This window comes from Molossus molossus, unplaced genomic scaffold (assembly GCF_014108415.1).
Source record: "Molossus molossus isolate mMolMol1 unplaced genomic scaffold, mMolMol1.p scaffold_m16_p_14, whole genome shotgun sequence".
Lineage (NCBI taxonomy): Eukaryota > Metazoa > Chordata > Mammalia > Chiroptera > Molossidae > Molossus > Molossus molossus.
In genome coordinates this window covers 29,715,600-29,736,946 of record NW_023425349.1, presented here as the reverse complement: position 1 = coordinate 29,736,946, position 21,347 = coordinate 29,715,600, and the positions used below count along the sequence as shown (strand labels likewise).

At 37.4% G+C, this 21,347-nt stretch overlaps 1 long non-coding RNA gene across 1 annotated transcript in view; it reads right to left on the bottom strand.

Annotated features, from left to right (window-relative positions):
• LOC118629793 overlaps positions 1–14,878 on the bottom strand; it is a 41,199-nt gene extending 26,321 nt beyond the window's left edge. Inside the window, exons 1-2 of the long non-coding RNA XR_004959510.1 lie at positions 14,836–14,878; positions 12,541–12,621 (exon numbers count right to left, since the gene is read on the bottom strand). This is a non-coding gene — a long non-coding RNA (uncharacterized LOC118629793). The remainder of the gene's footprint in view (positions 1–12,540; positions 12,622–14,835) is intronic.
• Positions 14,879–21,347: the final 6,469 nt, after the last annotated feature.

Sequence of the window (21,347 nt, the reverse complement as noted above, 5' to 3'; positions counted from 1 at the left end):
TTGTAGGTGTCCTGTAGGGTCCGGTGGCACAGTCTCCCTGATAACCCCAGCTAGGCCCTCAAGGTGCACCCCTAGTGTGGATTGTACACCCTTCTGTTGTAATTGAGTCTTGATTGTTGCTGGTACATCAGTGGGAGGAATATACTCAGGCTGATCAGCTGCAAGGACTGGCTGTGCCCACTGACCTCTGACTCCCTTAGAGGATCAGCGGTGTAGGGGCCCACCACGCAGAGCAAGACTTACTTCAGCAGGGCTCTGGTACTCACTGAGTCTACTTATTGAGTGTGTCACTTGTGGAGGTGGCTGGGTGGTGGTACATTGATGTGGTCTGAAGCTGTCCACTGGGTGTGCTGGCTCTAGGGCCAGGTCAGACACTGCCTGTGTTCTACCCAGGGCTACCAGGCATAAGCTACAAAGTGATCTGCAGATGGCTGCTTCTTGTGCTGGGTTTGGAGGTGCCCAGGTAAAGCCAAGTTGTTGACCAAGGCTGACTGCTCCTAGTGCTTAATGAGAGTGTGGGGCTCTCTGAGGCCAGATGCTGCTTGAAGTTATGGGGACTTCTCCTCCTGGTACTGGAACCCTGAGCTAGGCTCTTGGTGTGGGGCAGTGAACCACTCATTCCCCAGGGGGAACTTTCTCAGCCCAGGTGTCCCTCCTGATTTTTATCTACCACACGTGGGTGTGGGACCAGCCTGTTTGAGCCTCCGTCCCTTCTACCAGTCTCGATGTGGCTGCTTCTTTAATTTTGTAGTTGTAGAACTTCCATTCAGCTTGATTTCAGGTGGTTCTGAAGGATGTTTGTTCTGTAGTTTAGTTGTAATTTTGATGTGGTTGTGGGAGGAGGTGATACCACGTTTACCTACCCCTCCCTCGACTGGAAGTCCTGAGTCACATTTTTAAATATTATATTAGGAGCTAGATTAATAAAATCTTTAATTTCTATTTAAAAACCCAATTTTTTCAAATACTTTTTAAAATAAACAAATTAAAACCTTCTCCTTTTCCTATTGGACCTGTATATACAGGATGTATACAGTGGGAATATACAAATGTTAAACTTCTAAGCAAAGTTATACTCCCTGACCTATGTACACATTTCTGTAAAACAATATGTACCACTCCTCTTCATTCTAAATAAGTGCTTAATGTAGGTCAAGTCATTATGCTGTACACCTTAAACTTATACACTGCTGGATGTCAATTATATCTCAATAAAACTGGAAAAATAAATCAGTGCTTATAAACTACTGACAATCTTTGTTTCTTCCTAGAGTCTCTGAACTTCAGAGTTCAAACCTCAGATGTTTCCATTCTTTCCTAGATAAGATTTTGGTCTCCTATCTTCTACAGAACAATCTTGACTAGCCTTAGATGTGAATCAGCCCTCCTGACTAATCTTCTAGTTGTTCTTAAGTCATCACGCTTGCTCTACTTGATTTCCTAATGACACTGCTCACTTTGAACTCTCCCCATACACTCAGCAAAAGTGCTCTCAATGCAAGTCATCTCCCATCATAAGGACATTGATAAAGTAATAGTAACAAAAGGTATGGAACAGATTACATAGAGGAAGAGATGAGGAAAGTGGATTGCTTGAGCTCTGGGGTACAAGGTAACAGAAATTCAGCTTCATTTAGATTAGGTGGAATGGAGGAACAAATTGGTTTGAGTGCTAAAAGAAGGCAGAACTAGAGCTGGACCTCAAAGGTAAGACACTAGAGTGTCAGCAACTTTGGAACCATGCCAGAATTTTCCGTTGCATGGTTGCTTTTCTATTATTTTATCCTTTGAAACTAGCTGCAAGCATATGATGAGGAAAACAGTTGCCAGAGGTACCATACTTCGTCTCAGCTTTATCACCACAGAAGCACAGACCACGCTTTCACGGGCCCCTAGTTCAAAAATCCAAATGATGAGTTCTGACTACCTACCAGCCATCAGCTGTGGCCAGGTCATAACACATTTCCTAGAGTGGGTCCAGGAGAAGCTGCCCAGCAGGCAGTTGAAACTGTATGTCCATCATTTGGGACAGAGGTCTGAGCTACAGAAAGATATCTGAACCCACGAGCAGAAGGGGGTAACTCAAGCCGTGCAATTGGATGAAATGATCTAGGGGAGTGTGCAGAATGAAAAGAGATCCGAGAACGGAAGCCTGGATTGTATCACTTCAGCCTGGTTTACTAGAGCCTGTTTCTCAATTATACAACGTACTTGTTTATAAAAATTAAACATAGAAAAATTGAACATCAGTTGAAAAACTGGCATATGACATATAAAGGGACAATTTTTTAATTGAAAAATTTAAATGAAAAATACACACACGAGGTGCAGATGATTCACCTGGAGGGGTGTAACGGCATTTGACAGAGCAACCCCCTCAAAGGACCTTGCGTGGAAACATTCTGCTTTCACCTCAAGTGGGAAGTAGGTATGGGGAAAGACAGATGGTATAAACCACACAGATATTTTCCCTGAAAGCCAAGTGCTAATGTAAGTACTTCTTGTACTAGCTCTTTGACAGAGTGTCCTGAAGGCCCTTTCGAACAGCCTATATTTGGCCCAGGTCATGACGCAGCGGGCGGAAGGAGAGTCTCAGGGCTGCAAACAGCAGCGTGGGACTGAGTGCCACAGAGAGTATCGCGTTGTGGTGTAAGTCTGTGGCAGTTAAGAAAGGTGGGTCACAAAACTTCCTGTGGACTGATATCCTTCCAAAATTGATGGCTTGAATGACAGAATTGTTTACATTATGTAATTATAACACTTGGGTACGGACATAAAGCCAACCAACCTTTTACTGATGTGATATGCTTCTCTGACTTCGCAAATCTCTGAAGGGAAACTGAGTCTCGCTCTTGGGTTCTCACATACACACTTTTCAGAGTCGAGTTAGCGATACTACAGGAAGCTTGTAAAAACTGTCCAGAGCAGGGACTTATGTGACAGCAAGTCATAGAAGCATACCATGTGCCCTAAGACTGATTCTCAGTCACAGCAGTTATCCAGATGTTCCACAGGTGTGGGAAGGTGGCCAAGGAGTGCACATGCCAGGGTGGGGCAAAAGTGCGTTTACAGCGGTGAGTATGAAAAACACAGAGTATATTCTTGTATTACTACTTATTATTGTATTATTTATTTTCCATACAAATGACTATAAACCTACTTTCGGCCCACCCTGTACTATTCAGACTCGTCAAAGTATGCCTAAAAGGATGCGGTTTACTGGCCACTTTTCCAAGAACAAAGTTATAACTGTCCTGGCTGTCAAATTTCGTAAAGATTTATGCCCCATGTTCAGGAAGATCAGTGATAATGATGATACTAGCTACCATTTATTGAGTACCTGTCATGTACTCCATATGCTAAGAACTGTATGTGTACTAGTTAATCTAACTCTCACAACAGCCCCATGGTGGATAAGCAATGCTCATAGCAACTTCTACCAGGTCACATAATTAGAAACTAGTAGAACTGGAAATCAATCCCAGATATTTTTGGTTACCCATGTTTATGGTCTTTCTTTATGCTATAATGCCTCTTCTACTGAGAGCTGGTATGGGTGTATATGACGAGCATGCTGTGATCACAGTTGTCTTGCTAGAAAAGGTAAACACCATTCTTTTTCTTATAAAAGAGAACCAAGATAGTTCCACAGGAGATGTGGTAAACTGATAAATACTTCACCACAAATGGTGCCATACTCAAAAAGGACTTCAGCCTTTGGTTCTGTGGCAGTCTAGAAACACCAGGTTCCAGCAGCATCGAGCGACATCCTGGTGATTGGCACAGAATGTAGGGACAAGGGAAGTTTGCCGGCCTTCCCATTTGAGAATTCTTACCTGTACATGGTAAAGTTTTTCAGAATCTGGCACAGAGGTAGCAATGCCACATAGCCAGGTATGAAGAAAATATTGGTAGCAGAAATTTGAAGTGAACTAAAAGGTGTCTGGAGCAGAGTCCAGGGGAAGTTAAAGTAGCTTGAACATACACGAAAAGTAGACCCAGGCACTCTTGACTTACTCCTCAGGCACAGTTGAAGGAGGGAGTTTGTTAGAATGTGACCTCATAAATAGGGATATCCACAGACAATGTCCAAGCTTGAGTCAGATAGGGAGCCTGGCCTGCCATACCAAGGCTGCATCCACAGAGCCACCCAATACTTGCTCGTGGAAGCTGGATTCTTCAGTTAGGAATACCTCTGAAATACAGAACAACCCTTCCTAAGCTGAGACCTAAGAGACAGTAAGGGCCAGAAACCAGCTGTTCCCTGTGGGGTCATGACCATGGACTTGGGCTGCCAGCAGCAGTGGACACACACACACACACCAGTAGAGATAGACATATCACTAGCATTGCCTCTACCCCAAGGACAAGTTCTACCAATTTAGAAAAGTGTTGAAGGTTTCAGTACCAGTTCAGTATGAAGGGCTCTCATGTGGCCTCCTTGGAATTCAATGGAGAAAACAGAATCATCCCATTCCATCTCCTGGGCAAGAGGCCAGGATGATCACTGACCCCACCTAACGCTGAAGACCATGGACATCACTGATGGCATTCCCATCTGCTATCAGTGGGATAAAAAACAACCATCAAAACATGCTTTGAAAACACAAAATGTCAATAAAGCTTTCACCTTTTTCTGAAATCATTTTCTATTTAGTTTCAATAACCAAACAAAAAAATGTCTAGAGAATTTTCTAGCCAGGAGTAATGATAATATTCTGCCTGTTGCTGTGACAATTCTATCTATTCTCTGTGGCTACTAAAATTATGCGTGAAAATAACACAGGAGTTGTGATCATTTTATTTGCCCCCTAATGGTCACTACTGAAATTCAATATAAAGTTATTATTTGATTCTGTCCAAAAATACAAATAAGAATACTACTTCCTTACTACCTCTAAGGAAAGTCAACTTTTCTTGGAGCTCCGTTGAAAAACAAGTTCTCAGAAATTCAGCCTAAGTTTTATGATGATCTACAGAAACTTAAGGGACTAAGTCTTGAGATCTGAGAATAAATTAAATAATTTTTTAAACATTTTAAATAATTTTCTCATTCTATTGCTGAAAATGATGAGTTCTGAATATATAATAATTTTCCAGACTGTCTCCCACAACTATAACTTTCACACTGAAAACAGGCCTTGCATTATAAAATGGAAACTGTGAGAACCAAGTTTCTTTTCTTTTTAATTTTAATTTTATTGATTTTCTAGAGAGAAAGGGAGGGAGAAAGACAGAGAGAAAGAGTAAGAAAGAAACATCGATTTGCTGCTCCACCATTCATGCATTCATCGGTTGTTTCTTGGATGTGCCCTGACTGGAGACGGAAACTGCAACCTTGGCTTGGCGTATTGGGAAGATGCTCTAACCAACTGAACTACCTGGCCAGGGCCCTAAGTTTCTTTTAGATAATAAGTTCATTGGAAGTCATTTTGTATAAATCAGACATTTAAATACTAATATGCAAAATCAAAATTGTTTAAAATTTTGAAAAAAAATAGGCTTACCTAGCACACACACACTATAGTGAATAGAATATTCCTGAATCATTTACTATGACTCACTGACCAGCTATCACATTTGTTCGACATACATTGGCACAAATATTTTGGTTGGGTCAATTTTATATTTTCCAGATTTGGTCATCTTTCAGATTTAATCAATTCCCTAAATTAACCTTATAATCAACTGTCAGATCTCTTTTCATGCAGAAAGAGGGGTGGGGAGTTGGAACTCCAATAGATCCATGTGTAAGTAGCTTGGAATTAAACTACTTGTAAAATAGTGTGGGTGAAATTCTTTGAGAACTACTACTTGAAATAATTTTCATTTTCTTGATTCATCTCTCAGCTTCTCATCCTTATTTGTGTCTTTATTACTACCCAAAACCCCTGTCACTCACCTCTTATTAATTCCGTTTCATTCCCTTTAGTGGCCTTTCAAAACTTTCTCTTCCTCTATGTTCCTAAAATCCCCAATCATAAGACTCCTACTTCTATTCTGAGAAAATAGAAGCCATGTGAGGTATTTTTCTTTTTACTTCCCTTGTCTTCCCCTCTGAATTCCTCTGTGTTGTACATTGTATTCCTCCTTTCTGTCTTTGGCTCCAGGATAAAATGACTCTCCTTCTGGTCATGTTATCCTCTTCATCTTTACACTTAACATAAACCCTCCCATCTCCTTACTTCCTTGCTCTTTCAATTCCCTTCCTTTTTAAAAAAAAAATCTCTCCTGACTAACCATCTCTTCATGTGCCTACTCAGGTAGACCCAGTTTTTAAAAAGAAAAAACAAAAACCTCTTGACCTTGCCCCTTCCCTCAAGTTTCTTCTTCTTACCATGCCTTCAACACCCAAATTATTAGGAGAGTGGTCTACATTTTCTTCCTACATTTCTTCACTAGCCCTTTACTTGATACTACTTTTAAGATCACAGTGAACTCCTCCATGTCAAATCCAACTTCATTCTCTCAAGTTCTCACATTATTTAACACTGCAGGTGACCTGTGTCTCCTGAAACCCTCCCTTCCCTTTGTCTTGTGATCCTGTGCTGTCCTGGTTCTCCTAAGACTGTCTTGGCCACGCATCCCCTTGTTTTCTTTCTCCTGCACTACGACACCAGGTATTCCCCATGGTTTTACCCTTGGTCCTCTTTACACCACCCCACTCTATCCTTTGAAAGTCCAGTGTTTTGGAGCTCTACTGAGATCTCATCTGTATCGTCAGTCCAAAGTTCTCTCTCAAGCTGCTCCCTACCTATGTCTCCACCTGACAGATGTCAGCCATTACACCGGGGACTCCTCAGAGGCATAAATTATGTTTTATTCATCCTTGCCCTTTTAATCCCCCACTTCCAACATCCAGGGCCAAGAACAGGGTAGGAGGAATGCAATAAGAATTAGTTAAGTTAAACTAAACAGCAGTATTTCCCACGCATCTGAAACTCCACAGAAACAAACTAAACAGCTGTCTAGCCCTCTACAACCCAAAACAATCATGCTTCCTAACTTCCCTGTTTCTCTTAATGATGTTTCCAACTTCTAACTTCCAAGTCTTAAAATTGCAGCTCCAACTCTGATATCTTTTTCCTTGTCTCTTTTATTTAATCAATTAACATGTGCTATTGATTCTTCCTTTGTTATATTTTTACACTTGTCTACTCATTTAATTTCTTTCTGCCCTACCCTCAACTTAAGTACATCTTGCATATTTTATTTAATAGTTTACCAAATCAGTTGCTCCATGTCTCCCACACACCACTTCTAGTTTACTCTTCATTTAGCACACTTCTAATGAAATTACTTTGCATGTCAAAAATGCTAACTTGCCTAGCAAATTATAAACATCTTGCCCTAGCATACAAAGTTCTTTATAATAGGCGCCCCCCCACCCCATACCTATATGCTAGGAAGGACTCAAGTTACCTCAAGAAAAGAAAACACGCCCTGCTGGTTTTGCTCAGTGGTTAGAGTGTCGGCCGCAGACCAGAGAGATCAGGTTCGGTTCCCACTAAGGGCATGTACCTCAGTTGCAGTTTGTCCCTGGCTCCGGCTGGGATCATGTGAGTGGCAACCAGTTGATGTGTCTCTGTCACATCAATGTTTCTCTCTCTCTCTTCCTCTCGCTCTCCCTCCCACTCTATCTGAAGATGAATGCAAAAATGTCCTCGAGTGAGGATAAAAAAAAAGAAAGAAAATACTTATTGATCAACTGATAGCTGTCAGAAAACAAGAAAGCTCTGAAACACAACCATTCTCTTTCTATCAGTGTCTCTGCTTCTCTTCTCAGTTTCTCTTCTCTCTATTGCTCCGCTTCCTCTGGTTATTCAGTTTCCATTCCCTCATAATTTTCAGATATGTCACAATATGACAACTCCCAATACCTTCTAAACCTTGGCTTCTCTCAACACTTCTTTGCAGTTTCTGCCCCCACTGCCAATTAGTTTAGCTTATTGATTTCCCAGTTCCAATTCTAAAGAGTTCAAATGCCATCGTCTGTCACTTCATGCTAGATCACAGAAATGCCATACAACAGCCTATGGATCATCTGCACTTAGATCCAATGCCCAATCTGCTGTATCCAATCACATGGGTCTGAGCAGGATCACAGAGAATGGACCCGTGGGAAACAGGGCTGTGGGCAGAAAAAGTCCTATAGAAGGAATCCTTTAGAAGGATAGGCAATGATCAACATCTCTAAGGCATTACCTTTTCCTGCTTTATTCTCCTACATGTACATGACAGTCCTGTCAAACAGGAATTGCTATCTCAAAAACTCAGCCCACAATCTTATAAGTCTATGTGTGCGCTCACGCTGTTCTCTCTGCTTAGAACAATCTCTTCCACCATCTTATTATCTAGAGATCACCCATCCAAAGGACATGAACAGACATAAAAGGAATTCCAAAACAGTCAATGCACAAGAAAAGAAAGCTATGAAAAATCATTTGAATGCAATCAAAGAAACGAAACTCAAATTAAGGTGAAATTTTTGTCAATTAAATTAGCAACAAAAAAATTAGAATGATTAATGTACCTTATGATGACAGTTTCTTGTCTTCCTATAAAATATAGCTAAAAGGAAAGGCATTTAATTCCTGTCAAAAATTCCACAAAGATGTCCAAATATAATTTTTTTAAAAAAAGGAAGCACACCTAAGATAAAGAATTTAAAAGTAAATGTACCAGATCAAGTAATGTTGAGAATACAATAAAGCAGTTAATCTTATAAATGGCTGATGGTATTGCAAAATACTACAATTCTTTTAGAAAGCAATTTACCAACATGATTCATTTTGAAATTACAGGAAAACTAAATTACTTTTCAATATGATCAACTACAGAAAATCATTTTTAACATTTTGGTAAATAGCCTTCTATACCCTCTTATTATGTATATTTTTCCTTTACATATTTTCTATAAAAAAAGGATCAAAGTAGGTATACTAGCAACAGGTTTATTAGCATCTGTTTACTCATTATGTCATAAACCTTCATCTATTCTATTAACAGTATTCAAAAATATTGTTTTTAATGGCTCAAAACAATACTTTTAATAGTCTATCATATGGAAAGGTAATAATATCTTCTTAGCAAAAAAAAAAAAAAAAAAGTCCTAATGCTAGACCTCAGATTTTGTCAACTTTTTCATAATTACTGATGGACTGTAATGAACATCCCAATGTATAAATCTTTTGTGCACACCTCTGGTATTTTCTTAAAACAAATGCCCAGAAGTACTTGATAAGGCAAAGAGTGTAACCATTAAAGAGAATTTTTAATAAAATAATTTCTAAATATTGATTTAACCAACTCTTAAATGACTATGTTAGGAAAATAAGGAATGGGGAAGGAGGAGGGAAAGAACAGATGATATAAGAGAGCTAAAGCTCCATCCTTTATCACAGAAAGTCACTGGTCCATCAAATATTTTTTTAAGTTAGCATAAGAGCGTTATATAGAAAAATGAAGTGAGACAGCTAATAGTGAAGAACAGTGGGCAGAATCAGGTGTAAAAAAGTATGGCTCAGTATACTGCTGTTTTTCATTGCAAGTCTTATTCTGTCTGACTTTTCAACCATGCATTTATATCAGTTTCATAAAAATACAAATTACACTGAAAAGATAAAGCCAGCAGTATAATTCAGATATAAAACATAACAGATGCACAAGTTGGCTTAAGAGACCACAGTTCTCATAATTCTTTAGGTAGAAAAAAACCCTCTTATGTATATACCATTACCTATAAAGACATTAAAATTTATAATTTTGCAAATTCTTATTGAGAACCCTCTGTAAACAAAGCATATGACTAGGTGCTGCAGGAGATACTGAGAAATACTGTTTCTATTCTCTCCAGAGAGAAAACAATTGTTGTGAACACTAGAAATATCCTCTCCACATGACTCAGCTATGGAATGTTAGAAAAAGGCCTATGCAGAAAATCTTCCAGTTTTCTCTCAAACATTTTTTTTTTTAAATAGAGAAAAATTAAGATACCAATTCCTCTAGGTAGAGTTAAGCGAGAGCAGTAAATTTTTCTTCAGAAAACCCTTCCATTTTTCCACACACCAGAGAGAGTGCTATAGGCAGTCCTCACCAAATGTGACATAAAACTGGAAAAATAAAAGGGAAATTAGGATAGTAGAAATAAATGAAGTGTTAGACCCTTCATTCCAGTGAATTCCACACAGATCTTGCCGTGTGTCCTTGATAAATGTTTCTTCCTTAGTTCACTTCATTGTAGGTAGACAAAAATGTTCTCAAAACTCAGAACAGTAGTCCCTTCAAGAGGAATCATCATAGTGGCACCAGATCTGAATTATTTCCTCTTTATACAACTGATTTTCTGGACACCTATCCCATAAATAAGGAGCCTCCACTGACAGTGGTTGTTAAGTCTCTGTCTACATCATATTATCTCCAGCTAGTACACCAAATGGAGCTATTAAACCCAGACTCCTGTCTCCTGCTCCGCCCTCACAATCTCTTCCTGCTCTCTTCCTCCTCTTCACTCCACATTTCTCCTTTAATCTCTTCCTCTCGTTCTCTGCTTCTCCCCTTCTTCAAACCTCATTCCTGAGTTTTCCCTTTCCCTGTCTCCTGCCACTGTCCACGCCAAAGAATTGTGGTGAGGAAGGAGAACCATTCTTGTTTTCTCTACTTCCCTACAGGAAGAAGAACCATACATTCTACATTTAGGTAAGAGAAGTCTGGTAACAAAGACATCTAACAAAATGCCAGCCAACATTTTAAGTATAATTCAGACTAAACTATTTGTAAGTTTATCAAAATTTCATGAATAATTTTCTCTTTGCATTTGAGTGACTACCATTTGGGTGTATTTATTTTGATTTTCAATGGTAAACTAAATGTATAATTGTGTTCTCCATTTCTACATTTATTACACACCCTTTAAAATGTTGTGTCTAATGACTACTATGTAATTTTAGGATCCACTTATATAGTGCTTCCATCCCCAACTTTACCAAAATCTACCTTTCTCTCCCAAATAGTGGGTATTGGAAAGAGAAAGGTGAATGTTCCCTATCCTCATCCAAGCCTCTGTACTGATGGGTCCCTGTGCCAAAGAGTAAACAATATAATGTTCACTCCATGGAAGCAGCTACATCCAAATAGCCTGTTGAGTCAAGTTCAAGTGTACATAGTATATGAACTTTTGAACTCTGAAAAATACGGCTTAGAATCCCCAAAAATCTGGCTTTTAGGGTAGACGTTCAATTTTCAAGTCAGAATAGAGATATTGAAGAAAAAAAAAAAACCCAGGAAGGATTTGATGACTACATCAACTAAAAAATGAGAGAAGGCTCCAGAAATAGCTGGCTAAAAAGTAATACATCAAGCATTTAGATACTATAAGTCTTAACAAATAATCTAAGTTTCAAACATGTTCAAACTTATGCTTAAAGTATAATAAATCCCCAAATACCACCTTAAAACAGTCACATAAATTAGGATGGTATGCATAGGTCTAGGACTAAGGCAAAATCCATCATCAATATTTGTTGGTGCACCAAACTATTAAATAGGGTTTTTTTTATATATATATATAACTATTACTATGTCTTATCATAGTAATTCTACAAATTGTAGATAAGTACAAAAGTACCCAAACAACTAGGTCAAAAAATGCTACCACTCACGCAGTTTCCCTAATTCTTTTGCAGTATCATGGGCTAATGAATTCATAATGGATGAAAAAACATATTATAAGTCTACTGTATTTTGTGCTAAGGAAATCAGGGCACTTCTCTGCCCTACATGATGGACAAAATATCAAAATTCTAAATAAAGACAGGATTAGTTTTGCCTCAGTCTCCAGTGTGGCTTGGCTTGGTACTATTACTGATTCTTTGTTGAAGATCTTGATATTTTGTTCATCATGGATTTTTCACACTAACATTTATTTTCAAATATTACATTAAAATGTTATTTAACTTGATTACTGAGGTTTTCAGGGCCCATTTTAAATTCTGCACCTTAGGCAAGTGCCTCACTCTGCTCATACTGTCCTGGTCCTGCTCAGAGATTACAGTTCACACCAGAGGATGGAAAACGTTTTCTGAAAAGGGCCAGATAATAAGTATTTTAGGTGCTATGAGCTAGGAGGTTCTGTTACAACTACTCAACTCTGCTCCTGTAGAGCTAAACCACCATAGACAATATTCAAACTAATGTGGCTGTGTATCAATAAAACTTTATTTACAGAAACAGGCTACAAGTCACATGTGTCCCACGGGCTGTCATTTGTTAACTCCTAATGTACACTAAATCCTCATTTAGTTGTCAGTGCTAGAGAGTAAAGTAACTCACATTAAATTAAAGAAAAAAAAAAGCAAAGCACCCATAATCACACTATCTAACAATAACTACATACAACCTTGGTAAATTATCTTCAAGTTTTTATATACATTTTAATAAAGATTAGGGTATTGGGCAAGGTAGGACTGATTATGCTATGGTAACAAATTAATCCCTAAATCCCAGTGGCCTCAGTTAAGGCTTATTTCTCATTCATATTACCTGTCCATCACGTGCCAGCAGGGGCTTCAGTCCATCAGGAACCCAGAGTGATTATGAAACCCCAGCACCCTGGAGCTGCATCTGGAACACATGACACCTAGGAGATGAAGCAACAGCTAGACTAGAGGGTCTCACACCAGTTTTTTAATGCTTACAGTCTATTGTCTGTAACTAGTTACATAATTACAGGTGGAAGAATAGAAATGTCAAAGAGATAAAATGGAATGTTTGGTAACCATTATTAACCTCTTTGTCACATTAAAATCACTCTATATATATATACTTTATTCCTGTTTGCTCTTAAAACTATCTCATAAGGATTTCCTGAGATCATCAAATCTCTTCATAAACATATAGACAGATATAACCCTTGGTTACTGAGTCACTTTTTCACTATTATAAATACTGCTATGTGCCAGGCATTTTCCTAAGTATTTTATATGCATTTTTTCATTTAATTATTACAACTAGTCTATGAGGAAGATACAATAGTATGCCCATTTTACAGTGCTGAAAGTAGAGGCCTAGTTTTCCAAAGCCAACCAGCTAGTAAGTGGCAGATCTTGAACTCAAACACAGAATTGTCAGACTTTAATGCCAGTGCTCTTAACCAATGAGTGTAAACTAAAAAACGACTGTCCAGTGTGAAACACAACACTGCTGTCCTGGGGTACTGCCCAGAAAGCACATCATCACAGGAGTGAAAAGATGTATCAGACCATGAGGGCCTGTTGTTACCACTAACCTGTGGATAGTAGAAACAATTGCAGATGAAAAAGTGAAACCCAACAGAAGACTGAAATTTTTTTCTAGTTATTTCTCTTTCTCTGTAAGGTATTTGGAAAGATGACTGGCATCTATGAACTCATTAAGGTCCCTGAATTCTTAGTCCATTTTGGAGGAGGTGGGGACCCTAAAGCTATAAGTGGACACTTGCTACATTGGAAATTTGGAGTTCAGCAACATTCCAATTGTAAAAAATGTAAGAGTAGTAAACATAAGAATCTCCTTTTAAAAGGTTAACTATATCTAATTTATCCTTATTTAATATGTGTTCTCTTTCTACTGAAAGCAAGGATTAACGTATAGGTTTCTGTTGTAGTCTTTAGTATTTTTCATATACTCATGTTTTATAGTAATTCTACAAACTGTAGGACTGACTATGTATTACCATATATTTTAAAATTCTTAATGAACTAAAGGATTTATAGTTAAAAAGTATTAACAGTATAGAGTCATTTAAATATTATCACCACAATTGTGTTTTAAGATGGCAAATTAAACCACCTATCAAATTTAACCATGCTGTCTTAGTCTGTTTGGGATACTATAACAAAAGTATCATGCACTGGGTGGCAAAAACAACAAACATTTATTTCTCACAGTTCTGGAGGCTGTCCAACATAGGGGTGCTGGCAGATTCAACAACTGGTGTGGATGGTTTCCTGGTTCATTGACAGCCATCTTCTCATGTATCCTCACATAGTAGAACAAGGGCAAAGGAGTTCTCTGGGGTCCCTTTAAAAGGGCACTAATCCCACTCATGAGGACTTCATCCCCATGACCTAATTGTCTTCTGAAGGCCCCACCTCCTAATACCATCACATTGGAGGTTATGATTTCAACATGAGTTTTATGGAGACACAAGCATTCAGTCCATAACACAAACCAAGTTCTATTTTTGTAATAAATCCTTTCTCAGAGTTATCATGGAGCATATAGACACATGAGGAATTTCTAATGGTCAAATTTTGTTTATTTAGAAGGTGTATTAGTTTCCTAGGGCTGCCATAACAACTTACTGCAAACTTGGATGGCTTAAAACACAGAAATGTTTTGTCTCACAGTTCTGGAGAGTAGAAGTCCAAATCAAGGTGTCAGCAGGGCCATGCTCCCTTTGAACATTCTAGGGAAGACAATTAGCTTGTCCCTTCTTAGTGTCTAGTGGTTGCTGGCAACCCTTGGCATTCCATGGCTTATAGACCCTTCACCCCAATCTATCTCCATTGTCACATGGCTGTCTCTGTATCCAGATTTCCCTGTTCTTACAAGGATACTAGTCATTGGACTAGAGCCCATCCTAATCCAATATAACTTCATCTTAAATGGATGCAAAGACCCTAGTTCCAAATAAGGTCATATTCACAAGTACCTGGGATTAGGATTTTTTGTGTGCAATTTATTGGGGGTGATATTGGTTAATAAGATTATACAGGATTCAAGTGTACATTTCTATGATACACGATCTGTATATTGCATTGTGTGCCCAACACCCAAAGTCAAATTTCAACATACCTTTTGGGGGGATACAATTCAAAACACAGCAGATGGCATAAATGTCTTCAGGTTTTCCTTGATGTAGGTGAAGAAAGCAAGAAAAGAATTACTCTCCACCTACTCTAGTGGAAGGCTCTATGTTGAGTTTTGATAAGTTTTTACCAAAAGACCCACATTCAAATATTCCATAATAGGATTAAACACATAGACTTTTAACTCTTGAATGGGTTTTGACAAGCAAAACTGGGTATGTATACCCCATATATAACACTGTTTATCAATCCATCATAAAATGTATTCTAAGTTCAAACAAACTACCTACAAACAAAATTTGGCAACCACATCATTTGAAAATAAGAAACTGCTTATAATTTTGAGCATTCCTCATTTTTCTCTCTTTCTTCCAAGGGAAAGACTCTGTTATTTGACATATACTATTTGTAAATGCTTTTAGAACTTATAATAATCCCTGAACTAAATGGTTAGCAAACAATATTAACAGATGATGGTGGTGATAATAATGATGTTGCTGATGATAAGAATAAATCTAAATGGACATTTAAGAGTACACTAGTCTTCTGTTTGTGTAAGAAGGAAATTTTTAAAAGTAGATAACTGCATCCAAGTATTTATTATTTCTTACATAATAAGTACAGATAGAGATCTGGAGCTTATGTTAAAAATAAAAAATCAACCAAAGCTCAAAATAAATATATTCAGTAGTGAACAATGCTCTTACAACAATGTAGCCTTTCACAGAGCACCTTGGAGTGATGAATCATTGTGCTTGATGATCTTAAACAAGGTTACATATAATTAGAGAAGCATGGAAGTTAGGGGGCTGACATTGTTATTTTATACAGAAACATAGCACCAGACATCTAATAAACATTCAGAGGTTTGTATTTGTATTATGTAAGAATTACAACAACCCTAAGAGAAAAAAATCTCTAGTCAAACTGTAAAATGATTTTTCACTTCCGTTTCTGAGTCATTTAAACTGTGAATAGCAAGCCAAAAATAAAAGTACACAATCAGGAAGGGTATCAAGCTAATTCTGTATTATAGATACAGATAGATGATAAATATATAGATAGCTCTTGTATTTTAAGTTTATAATCCATACAGTTATAATTTGAGAAATTTTATAAGAATATTCACAAATGTGATATGTTTAGCTTTTAATTTGTATTATTAAAACCTCTAGAGACCAAATTTTATTTCAAATTATCTAGTACAGGAATCTTTAGAATATATGTTATTTAATATATACTACTCTTTTCTTCTAAAAATTAAAATCTTGAAAAAGATTTCTACCTCCCAAAGTTCTGCCTTCTTATCGCTATTGCCCTCTGCATCTATTAGGCATAACCTTACTTGATTATGCTATCTGGTTGTCCCTCTTAAGATACTGAAATCCTTACTACTTTGAACCCTTAATTCTCCAGTCTTGGTTCCATCCCTACTGCTCCTCTTTTGGCATTTGACACTGTCAAGGCCTGGTCCTCTCAGCTTCAACTGATCACTCTTCTGGTGCTGAGTAAGCAAGGCCTTAACCAAACCAAATATAATTAAAGATTTGAATTTATAAAGGGATTCTTCCGCTGCCGTTGCCCCACTTATTACTTGTTTACCCTCCCTTCTGGCCATTTCTTTACCAGGGCCTAGGAACCCAGTCACAGTTACATCTCAAGGACTAGAAACCATTCTTCCTGGTTGGCTTGGACACCACTGCCCATCCCTGTGTCATTAGGCTGTGCAACAAGCTCTGTCCGTCTCCTCCATCCTGTCCTGAACCTATAAATGAAACCTCTGATATGGAGATAAGGTTCTAAAAATCTCTCTTCTCCATGAATCCTAGAAAATAGCCAAAGCTCCAGAGAGATGTGCCTATTTCTCCTTAAATCCCTGGACACTCAAATAGCTCTATCTCAACTACCAATTCTGTCTGATTCCTAAACTCCCTAAAAATCTGCCTTTCCACAGAATCCTTCTGTTGTTTTTCCTATAACCTGATCAAATCTGCAGGCACTGATTCCGATAAAATATCTTTCCTCCACAGAATCCATGCATCAAGTCTTAACCAGATTCCCAACCCATTGGGAATGATATTCCTGCTTCTTTCACTAGAATGAAAGAGGAGGTAGAATAATTAGGTCAATTGGTCAAGTCCAAAAAAATTGGTGCACATCACACTAGGAACCTAGGGGAGCTCATAAAAATTTAAGAAACAATCACCTAACCTTTGATGCTCTACTCAGTAGCAAGAGAGTAACTATGTTTCTTTGGATTCCTTACATATTAGAGAACAAGAACTCAAATGGAGGCAGAAATTACTAGAATGATCAAATCCCAAGAAAGATAAAACTACCCCCACACACAGGATCTAACAGTTACAAAACTCAGAGGCAGTATCATTGGGCAAGCAGAACCTTTACCCAGAGACCAGCATACTCAAATGGACAAGATAACTTGATAAATAAATCTAGAGAATAATTCCAATTAAAGTATTCTAAAAAAGATCTGAAGCAGCTTCATATTGAAGATATATACTCTATAAATACAATCCTATAAGTAAATAGACATATCATTATTAACGTGAAAAAGTAAAATCCATTAGTGAAATTAAGCGAGAGAAATCTTTACCAGTCTCTGCCATGTTCAGTCTCCAAGTTCTGGCCACTTGTCTTGTATGATGAATGAGGTTGATAATGGAAGAATTATATCTACCACTAGGCATTATAGTCATGAATTTGAGGCAAAAACAACTTTTCTCACTTGGAAAATTAAATTTGCAGAATTAACAGCCACCAGCCCAGTTGGAAGGATAAGTGTTATTACTTATAAGAACAAATATGACATAATAACAACTAATGGCTCTACAAATAGTACAGAAGCAGGTTTCCTTCTTTAATTTACCTCTCCCTGCTAATGAAACTGAACATGACATGCACTGTTTCTTGTCATCACCAATGGTGTTGAGCTTGGCCAAATATGGAAAGACTAGTATTTACAAATGGATTTGAATGAGCTACAGCATCACTTGATAATTACATGCTAAAAACACTGATTTTATACTAACATGGGACAGATACGACACCCAAAAGAAATGCCATAGGTAAATACACAACCAGAAATTAAGTATCCACATTTCTATACCCAAAATCACTGAGGCAAAAAAAAATGCCTTTGATATTCTTAAAATCAATAATAGAATTTACAAAATAAACAGGGATCATTATGCATAAGTTTAATACATGATTTAGAAAAAGATCACTAACCAGTACAGAAAAGAATATACAATAAATGATGCAGTGATAAATCTGTATCTGTGTCTCATAAATAAATGTCAACTGGATGACAGTTATACGCAAAAATTGAGTTTTATAATGCCTAGAGGAAAATATAAAGAATTATATGTAAAAAGGTATATTGGAAAAAAGTCACGTAAGTCATTTTAAAAGTCATGAGTTTTTAAAGTAAAAACTCTTTAGCCCTGGCCGGTTTGGCTCAGCGGTTAGAGCGTCGGCCTGCGGTCTGGAGAGACCTGGGTTCGGTTCCCACTAAGGGCACGTACTTCGGTTGCAGTTTGTCCCCGCCCCTGGTTGGTCGTGCGGGTGGCAGCCACTCGATGTGTCCCTTCATGTCGATGTTTCTCTCACTCTCTCTCTCTTCCTCTCTCTCCCTCCCACTCTATCTGTACAAAAAATGGAAAAATATCCTTGGGTGAGGATAAAAAAAACAAAAAAACAAAAAAAACTCTTTAAAATTTTTTTATTGTGGCAAAATATACATAAGTTAAAACTTACCATTTAACCATTTTTAAGTGTACAATTCAGTGGAATTAAGCATATTCACAACACTATGTTCAACACTATTTCCAGAAATTTCATCATACCTAACAGAAATTCTATCCAATAAGCAACAGTAACTCCCCTCTCCCCTCTCCCCAGGTCCTTGTAACCTCTATTCTACTTTTGTTTCTATGAATTTACCTATTCTCTACCTTATATGTGCAATCATATAATAACTGTCCTTTTGTGTCTGGCTCATTTCACTTAGCATATCATTTTCAAGGGTCATACTATTGTAGCAATATCTGTCAGAATTTCATTTTATGGCTGACTAATATTATCCATTGTATGTGCATATTGCTTTTTGTTTATTCATCTGATGATGGACTCCTGGGTTGTTTATACCTTTAGTTACTGTGAATAATGCTGCCATGAACATTGGTGTACACCTACCTTTTAAGTCCCTGTTATTAATTATTTCCAGTATATATCTAGGAGTGAAATTGCTGGATCATATGGTAATTCTGTGTAACTTTTTGAGGAACCACCAAACTGTGGTCCTCTATAAGATCTTACTGTTATCTTTTTAATCTCTACAATGTCTAATAACATATGTCCCTTATTTTATTTTTTTCTTGTTTCAACAAATTTTTCCAATTATTTTCTTCTTTTAATTTTTTTCCTATAGTAAAATATACATAACATAAAATGTATTGTAACCATTTTTAAATATACAGTTTAGGTAGTATTAAGTACATTCATATTGTTGTGCATTCATCACCACCATCTGTCTCCAGAACTCTTCATCTTGAAAAGCTGAAACTCTGTACTCATAAAACAATAATTCCCCATGACTGCCCCCTCCATCCCTTGGCAACTATGATTTTTAATTTTTCTTTTTCTTTTTTTTATCTCCCTTTATCCCCCACACTCCAGCTTCCAGTAACCACCATTCTACTCTCTATATGAGATCAGCTTTTTGTATTTCTTGGTTAAATTCACATATAATTGAAATAATGAAATATTTGTCTTTCTGTGTCTGGCTTATTTCACGTAGCATAATGACCTCCAAGTTCATTCATATTGTTGCAAGTGACAGGATTTCCTTCTTTCTTAAGGCTGAATAATATTCCATAACATTTACCACATTTTCTTTATCCATTCATCAGTAGACAAACATTTAGGTTCTTTCCATGTCGTGGCTATTGTGAATAATGTTGCAGTGAACATGGGACTGCAGACATCTCTTCCAGATACTGATTTCATTTCTTTGGTTATATACCCAGAAGTAAGATTGCTGGATCGTATGGTAGTTCTATTTTTAACTTTTTGCAGAACCTCCATACTGTTTTCCATAGTGGCAGCACCAATTTACAATCCCACCAACAGTGCACAAGTGTTCCCTGTTCTTCTCGTCCTTGCCAATACTTGCTATCTTTTGACTTTTTGAAAATAGCCATCCTAACAGGTGTGAGGTAATAATATCTCATTGTGATTTTGATTTGTATTTCCCTGATGATTAGTGATGATGTTGAGCATGTTTTCAGATACTTGTTGGCCATCTGTATGTCTTCTCTGGAAAAATGTCTATTCAAGACCTTATCACATTTTTAATCAAGTTGTTTTTCTTTTACTACTGAGTTGTAGGAGTTCCTTATATGTTTTAGATGTTAATCTCTTATTAGATATGTGGTTTGCAAATATTTTCTCCCATTCCATAGGCTGCCTTTTCGTTTTGTAGATTCCATATAACCTAAAAGTGTAAAATCAAAAATTAAAAGGTAAATACAAATGGAGAAAAATACTTACAGCAAATATGACTGACAAAAAAGTCAATATATCAAAAGCATGCACAATTTAATAAGAAAAATGCTAATATTTCAATAAGCAAATTACAAATAGCATAAGTAGTTAATTTACAAAGAGAGAAATGCAGACAACTAACATATATGGGGTTGTTATGTTAAATCCCACTTTGGGTCAAAAAGTAAAAACTTTATTGAATCAGTATCCTACCTGCTGCCCCATGGAAAAGACAAGACAACTTTCAAAAATCACTACAATACAAAGTGATTCTACTATATGATTCCTACTCACAAAAGTAAAATAATTTTTTTCCTCTACCAGAAAACGCTCCAGATTTTCAACAGTCTCCAATCTCAGTTTGGTACCATAATTGCCATAAATAAATTTCTTACGCACTAGAATCTGTTTTGCCCTTTTCCCAGTAGGCTTTTGTAAAGCGCAACATAAATTCAGCTATCTCATATGATGCAACTGTGATTTAGGAAAAGCCAAGACCATCATCAATACACAGTTCCATCCTCCCACACCAACAGCCCAATCTAACTACTGCCAAGTCCCCAAACCCCGAAACTCCCACCCACAAGCTGCCAAACCCTCTGGTTGCCCTGTCACTGGCAGATGCTACAATGCTCTGTCAGTAAAAGGTTTGTGAGAAACTGAAAAGTGTACCAAATCAAACAGAATGCAAAGACATTTTTACTAAATTCAGTGTTTCAGGATTCTGGAATACTTAATGCTTAAGAATTAAGAGAGATTTGGGGATTCGCAGCCCTGTGCTTCTCTGTCTGGCCAACTCCAAAATAGCCATTACCTGTCTACCCCAAAAGGAATCAGAGATGACAGTTTTTGAATACTTTGAACTTGCCCCATGAAAAGCATTATGAACTTACAACTCTGTAAAAGCAAAATATTTCAATTACAGGGAGACCC